Raw genomic sequence first — 8,113 nt, forward strand, 5'->3', positions numbered from 1 at the left:
TCTGGCTGTTTGCGTGAACAAGCACATCCAATTTTTGAATTCAGACTCAGCTAATTTTCTTGGCCAAGCTTTACTATTGTAATTGACCGCTGTGAAGACTTAATTCACTATCTGTTCTTCAAATTGTCTTCTTCAAATCTTTCTTCTCAAGTTAATTGAATGCCTAGTTTAACAAAATCACCTAAATTATTTGAGGCAGCAGTTGGCATATCTGTTCTGATTACACTTGCGAAGCGAGTACGAACCTTCTTTTTTCCAACCTAAGTCGCAAATATTGGTAACTTTTTTGGGGCAACTTTACAGGTTTTTCATAGCATGTGCTTTGACATTCGAATAGTAATAAGTTGAGACATTTGATGCATGTTTAGTTCATCAAATGGACCGATAAGAGTGATTTGTTTCAAACAACACAACAAATGAAAGTCGATTTCAGAAATTTTTAAACTCAATTTTGCAATTTTTTGAAATGCATTATTTAAACACGTTTGCGATTTGTTTCATGCAAAGTTAGTGTGGATTCCTTCAGTTTGCTATATTCAAATTATTACTTGAAGTAAATTTGAGTCTTGTTATTGAAGCCATTTTTGCTGAATCGCATTGGTAATTTATTAGCATATGAAGCTGCTTTATTCGTGATTAGTGTTGTCGGTTCTTAAGCTTGCGTGTCTGAGTGGATAGTGCGTGAGACTCAAAATCTCTTGATTGCAGTAGGACGCACATTCGAATCCTACTCGTTGCCGAGTTTTTGCTAATTCGAGGCGTATTTCTACTTTTTCTTAATTCAAAAGATAGCTGCTTTTTAGTCGTGTTCTCGCAAGTTTTTGCGAAGCGCAGCTTCACCTCTGCTTAAAGTTTGGCCAACAGAATTTTTTTTGGGAATATGTGCATTTTAAATTGACGTTCTCTTCGATCTTTTTTGGTTGTAAATTATCAATTTTTTGTTTCTTTCAGTTTTCGTGTTTTTCAAATAACTTGGTAATATCTAGGGGGAGGGGGGTGCGTAAAACTGGGTGTTATCGAAATTTTCATAGTTCTTGGTTTGCTTTTTTGTTCGGCTCAATGTTTGTCTACCCAAGTAGTGTCTGCTCAATTACTGCTTGCTAAATTTTGTTTTTCAATACTAATTTAACACTGGCAATTGTATCATTCCTGAAATTGAACCGCATTTGCGCTTTTTCCAGTTTCCCACCCCCCTCGTTAAATTTAAAAATGAAACAGTTCACAAATTGTTTACACGGCATTTTGCATATGGGAAATGTTGTCAAATTTTGTTTATCCGTTCACGATGACAGGTTTTATTGCAGTTTATAATTTGAAAAGTCATTTTAAATGCCTGTTTGATAAAAACAGGTATTATGAAAATGTATGGGATCGTTTTTTTTTTAGAGACGCTTCGGAAAAATTATTCACTTTTTTCAAAAATTTAGTGTTTCTCAAAGACTACTGTACCGCCTTGCAAAATTTGGTAACTTCAACTCACCTGTGTGCTTGCATAATCCCCTCTCTTTTTACCTTACCTCACTTTCTACAGCCTTCGAAAAAGTCTGACCCAAGTTTTTGGGTTATTTACTTTTTCTCGAAAACTACCCTGCCAAATATGAGATTTTGGTTTGAATGGGTAGAATGGGTTGTGGGAAGCCCCACTGCATAAACAGTTACATCCAAATTTTCCCACACATGAAGTTATGACCCTCGGAAAGGTCAAATTTTCGAATTTTTGACCGTTTTTTGAAACCTACCTTTTCTCAAAACTACCCTCCCAAATCTGAAATTTTGGTTTAAATGGAGATCCTAAATTCATTAGAATTAAATAGTCTTTGGTCTAGATTCTTAGTTTGGTTAATATATATCATATTACGTGAAGTGCTTCGAACCATGAAATATTGATGGTGAAAACGGAACTGAAAAAGATAGAAGGTAGAAAAGGCGTCGAAATTCCCAGCGGAAATTAGAAGTAATTGCAATTCGTTGGGAATAAATAAGTGTGAAATTATAATTATAAGAAGCCAAGTTTCCTTTCTCTTACTCAACATACGCCAAACATCCTTTTGCTTTTTACCGGTAGATTTTGTTGTAAAGATGAGAAGAAATTCAATTGTGTTCGTCAAGAGCGCATTACAATTGGCACTGGCTGCAAATAGTGATGTTAATTATTCGAAAATGGGGTAGGAGAGATAATAAAAATATCATTGTCTGATCCAATTCGTAGGAAGCAAAGAAAAGAGTCATTGAATGTTTCATTAATTTTGTAGATATGAGTTTAATTCTGTCAATTATTTTGGTGCTTTAATTATACTGTTTTCAATCATGAGCGTTAAAATGAGTAGAAACTGAATGCAAACAGAATATAAATTAGACTTACTTCTTTTTTAATCAATATGCGAATAGAGAAGAATGCTGCCCAAGTTGCACATAAAACTATCCGCCTCTGCTATCTTTTCAAAACAATAAAAATCATCATTTTTTCGCAGTGAAGGGGGTATTGATTAAGCATCAATTTAGCTATCCGAAGATGCTACAAATAGTTGATTTTCATCGGATTTCAAAGAGTTAATTTCCATGGATCTTCGCTCGAAAAAGCAAAAAATTTAAGGTGATTTCTGACGTTGCAAATTTTTTAGTACTGCTCGAATCACCATGGCTAGAATGGGTTGTTTAGAATCTAACAACGTCATCTGGCTGTTTGCGTGAACAAGCACATCCAATTTTTGAATTCAGACTCAGCTAATTTTCTTGGCCAAGCTTTACTATTGTAATTGACCGCTGTGAAGACTTAATTCACTATCTGTTCTTCAAATTGTCTTCTTCAAATCTTTCTTCTCAAGTTAATGGAATGCCTAGTTTAACAAAATCACCTAAATTATTTGAGGCAGCAGTTGGCATATCTGTTCTGATTACACTTGCGAAGCGAGTACGAACCTTCTTTTTTCCAACCTAAGTCGCAAATATTGGTAACTTTTTTGGGGCAACTTTACAGGTTTTTCATAGCATGTGCTTTGACATTCGAATAGTAATAAGTTGAGACATTTGATGCATGTTTAGTTCATCAAATGGACCGATAAGAGTGATTTGTTTCAAACAACACAACAAATGAAAGTCGATTTCAGAAATTTTTAAACTCAATTTTGCAATTTTTTGAAATGCATTATTTAAACACGTTTGCGATTTGTTTCATGCAAAGTTAGTGTGGATTCCTTCAGTTTGCTATATTCAAATTATTACTTGAAGTAAATTTGAGTCTTGTTATTGAAGCCATTGTTGCTGAATCGCATTGGTAATTTATTAGCATATGAAGCTGCTTTATTCGTGATTAGTGTTGTCGGTTCTTAAGCTTGCGTGTCTGAGTGGATAGTGCGTGAGACTCAAAATCTCTTGATTGCAGTAGGACGCACATTCGAATCCTACTCGTTGCCGAGTTTTTGCTAATTCGAGGCGTCTTTCTACTTTTTCTTAATTCAAAAGATAGCTGCTTTTTGGTCGTGTTCTCGCAAGTTTTTGCGAAGCGCAGCTTCGCCTCTGCTTAAAGTTTGGCCAACAGAATTTTTTTTGGGAATATATGCATTTTAAATTGACGTTCTCATCGATCTTTTTTGGCTGTAAATTATCAATTTTTTGTTTCTTTCAGTTTTTTTTTCGTGTTTTTCAAATAACTTGGTAATATCTAGGGGGAGGGGGGTGCGTAAAACTGGGTGTTATCGAAATTTTTATAGTTCTTGGTTTGCTTTTTTGTTCGGCTCAATGTTTGTCTACCCAAGTAGTGTCTGCTCAATTACTGCTTGCTAAATTTTGTTTTTCAATACTAATTTAACACTGGCAATTGTATCATTCCTGAAATTGAACCGCATTTGCGCTTTTTCCAGTTTCCCACCCCCCTCGATAAATTTAAAAATGAAACAGTTCACAAATTGTTAACACGGCATTTTGCATATGGGAAATGTTGTCAAATTTTGTTTACCCGTTCACGATGACAGGTTTTATTGCAGTTTATAATTTGAAAAGTCATTTTAAATGCCTGTTTGATAAAAACAGGTATTATGAAAATGTATGGGATCGTTTTTTTTTGTTTTTTTTTAAGAGACGCTTCGGAAAAATTATTCACCTTTTTCAAAAATTTAGTGTTTCTCAAAGACTACTGTACCGCCTTGCAAAATTTGGTAACTTCAACTCACCTGTGTGCTTGCATAATCCCCTCTCTTTTTACCTTACCTCACTTTCTACAGCCTTCGAAAAAGTCTGACCCAAGTTTTTGGGTTATTTACATTTTCTCGAAAACTACCCTGCCAAATATGAGATTTTGATTTGAATGGGTAGAATGGGTTGTGGGAAGCCCCACTGCATAAACAGTTACATCCAAATTTTCCCACACATGAAGTTATGACCCTCGGAAAGGTCAAATTTTCGAATTTTTGACCGTTTTTTGAAACCTACCTTTTCTCAAAACTACCCTCCCAAATCTGAAATTTTGGTTTAAATGGAGATCCTAAATTCATTAGAATTAAATAGTCTTTGGTCTAGATTCTTACTTTGGTTAATATATATCATATTACGTGAAGTGCTTCGAACCATGAAATATTGATGGTGAAAACGGAACTGAAAAAGATAGAAGGTAGAAAAGGCGTCGAAATTCCCAGCGGCAATTAGAAGTAATTGCAATTCGTTGGGAATAAATAAGTGTGAAATTATAATTATAAGAAGCCAAGTTTCCTTTCTCTTACTCAACATACGCCAAACATCCTTCTGCTTTTTACCGGTAGATTTTGTTGTAAAGATGAGAAGAAATTCAATTGTGTTCGTCAAGAGCTCATTACAATTGGCACTGGCTGCAAATAGTGATGTTAATTATTCGAAAATGGGGTAGGAGAGATAATAAAAATACCCTTGTCTGATCCAATTCGTAGGAAGCAAAGAAAAGAGTCATTGAATGTTTCATTAATTTTGTAGATATGAGTTTCATTCTGTCAATCATTTTGGTGCTTTAATTATACTGTTTTCAATCATGAGCGTTAATATGAGTAGAAACTGAATGCAAACAGAATATAAATTAGACTTACTTCTTTTTTAATCAACGTGCGAATAGAGAAGAATGCTGTCCAAGTTGCCTATAAACTACCCGCCTCTGCTGTCTTTTCAAAACAATAAAAATCATCATTTTTTTGTAGTGAAGAGGGTATTGATTAAGCATCAATTTAGCTATCCGAAGATGCTACAAATAGTTGATTTTCATTGGAGTTCAAAGAGTTAATTTCCATGAATCTTCGCTCGAAAAAGCAAAAAATTTAAGGTGATTTCTGACGCTGCAAATTTTTTAGTACTGCTCGAATCACCATGGCTAGAATGGGTTGTTTAGAATCTAACAACGTCATCTGGCTGTTTGCGTGAAAAAGCACATCCAATTTTTGAATTCAGACTCAGCAAATTTTCTTGGCCAAGCTTTACTAATTGTAATTGACCGCTGTGAAGAGTTAAATCACTATCTCTTCTTCAAATTGTCTTCTTCAAATCTTTCTTCTCAAGTTAATTGAATGCCTAGTTTAACAAAATCACCTAAATTATTTGAGGCAGCAGTTGGCATATCTGTTCTGATTACACTTGCGAAGCGAGTACGAACCTTCTTTTTTGCAACCTAAGTCGCAAATATTGGTAACTTTTTTGGGGCAACTTTACAGGTTTTTCATAGCATGTGCTTTGACATTCGAATAGTAATAAGTTGAGACATTTGATGCATGTTTAGTTCATCAAATGGACCGATAAGAGTGATTTGTTTCAAACAACACAACAAATGAAAGTCGATTTCAGAAATTTTTAAACTCAATATTGCAATTTTTTGAAATGCATTATTTAAACACGTTTGCGATTTGTTTCATGCAAAGTTAGTGTGGATTCCTTCAGTTTGCTATATTCAAATTATTACTTGAAGTAAATTTGAGTCTTTGAAGCCATTTTTGCTGAATCGCATTGCCGAAATGAAGCTGCTTTATTCGTGATTAGTGTTGTCGGCTCTTAAGCTTGCGTGTCTGAGTGGATAGTGCGTGAGACTCGAAATCTCTTGATTGCAGTAGGACGCACATTCGAATCCTACTCGTTGCCGAGTTTTTGCTAATTCGAGGCGTATTTCTACTTTTTCTTAGTTCAAAAGATAGCTGCTTTTTGGTCGTGTTCTCGCAAGTTTTTGCGAAGCGCAGCTCCGCCTCTGCTTAAAGTTTGGCCAACAGAATTTTTTTGGGAATATATGCATTTTAAATTGACGTTCTCTTCGATCTGTTTTGGTTGTAAATTATCAATTTTTTGTTTCTTTCAGTTTATTTTCGTGTTTTTCAAATAACTTGGTAATATCTAGGGGGAGGGGGGTGCGTAAAACTGGGTGTTATCGAAATTTTTATAGTTCTTGGTTTGCTTTTTTGTTCGGCTCAATGTTTGTCTACCCAAGTAGTGTCTGCTCAATTACTGCTTGCTAAATTTTGTTTTTCAATACTAATTTAACACTGGCAATTGTATCATTCCTGAAATTGAACCGCATTTGCGCTTTTTCCAGTTTCCCACCCCCCTCGATAAATTTAAAAATGAAACAGTTCACAAATTGTTAACACGGCATTTTGCATATGGGAAATGTTGTCAAATTTTGTTTACCCGTTCACGATGACAGGTTTTATTGCAGTTTATAATTTGAAAAGTCATTTTAAATGCCTGTTTGATAAAAACAGGTATTATGAAAATGTATGGGATCGTTTTTTTTTTGTTTTTTTTTAAGAGACGCTTCGGAAAAATTATTCACCTTTTTCAAAAATTTAGTGTTTCTCAAAGACTACTGTACCGCCTTGCAAAATTTGGTAACTTCAACTCACCTGTGTGCTTGCATAATCCCCTCTCTTTTTACCTTACCTCACTTTCTACAGCCTTCGAAAAAGTCTGACCCAAGTTTTTGGGTTATTTACATTTTCTCGAAAACTACCCTGCCAAATATGAGATTTTGATTTGAATGGGTAGAATGGGTTGTGGGAAGCCCCACTGCATAAACAGTTACATCCAAATTTTCCCACACATGAAGTTATGACCCTCGGAAAGGTCAAATTTTCGAATTTTTGACCGTTTTTTGAAACCTACCTTTTCTCAAAACTACCCTCCCAAATCTGAAATTTTGGTTTAAATGGAGATCCTAAATTCATTAGAATTAAATAGTCTTTGGTCTAGATTCTTACTTTGGTTAATATATATCATATTACGTGAAGTGCTTCGAACCATGAAATATTGATGGTGAAAACGGAACTGAAAAAGATAGAAGGTAGAAAAGGCGTCGAAATGTCACAAAAAGTAATACCTCTCGGTAAAAAATTTATTTTTTGACCGTTTTTTGAAGTTTTTTGATTTTCTCGAAGGTTATGATGCCAAATCGACCTCAAAAAAAATTCACTCCCAATTATTTTATAAGAGAACCAACTAAGCCCAGTGAAGTCCAGTTTTTGAATTAACCTTTGCCCTTCCACTTCAGTACAAAAAAATTATTAAATAGGTATTTCCAGCTATAGCTGGCCTCTAGTAGATTTTGTTCGAATGAGAGAAAAAATCAAATGGGGGAACTGTAAAAGAGACCGCAGTCGAAGCAAACGTAAATGATTTGTTCGATGTTTTTTTTTCGACTCAATGGCTTTCGTCGTATTTTTAAGGGTTGTATCGAAAGTGGTGCGAAGTCTCACTTCGCCTTTATGTGCGAAATCAGTCTGTAAAGCGTATTTGGTTTTCGAAAACTTTCTCGATTAACTTGAGTCAGGTAAAGTATAAAGGCTTGAATCATGATGATACCTTACTCGACATTTTCTGACATTCATTTCGATTAATTTGTTTGCCAAAAGAAAAAGCAAAACTTCCTTCTTCCATCAGTGATCGGAAAAGTCACAGCGCAAGTAGCACAAAATTTTACCGAAATTGTTGCAGTTTGCAATATGTGGAATGTCAGATTTTGCTTTAAGAATTAGTCACTGAGATTGAAGACCCTTCTACATTTGCATCAGTCTACCTCGCAATATTCTAATCAGAATATATCACGTTTTTGTTGCGGTATGAGAAAAGATTTTTAACATGTTTGTCTTGTTCGAGTTAGGTTTAACAAGATTAAAAG

General features: G+C 34.8%; 1 protein-coding gene across 1 annotated transcript in view; it reads left to right on the top strand.

Annotated features, from left to right (window-relative positions):
- Window positions 1-8,113, top strand: part of LOC134853851 (E3 ubiquitin ligase Rnf121-like) — a 355,568-nt gene that overhangs the window by 74,794 nt on the left and 272,661 nt on the right. The window lies entirely within an intron of this gene.

The sequence above is a fragment of the Symsagittifera roscoffensis genome, chromosome 9 (genome assembly GCF_963678635.1).
Source record: "Symsagittifera roscoffensis chromosome 9, txSymRosc1.1, whole genome shotgun sequence".
In the NCBI taxonomy this organism is placed as follows: Eukaryota; Metazoa; Xenacoelomorpha; order Acoela; family Convolutidae; genus Symsagittifera; species Symsagittifera roscoffensis.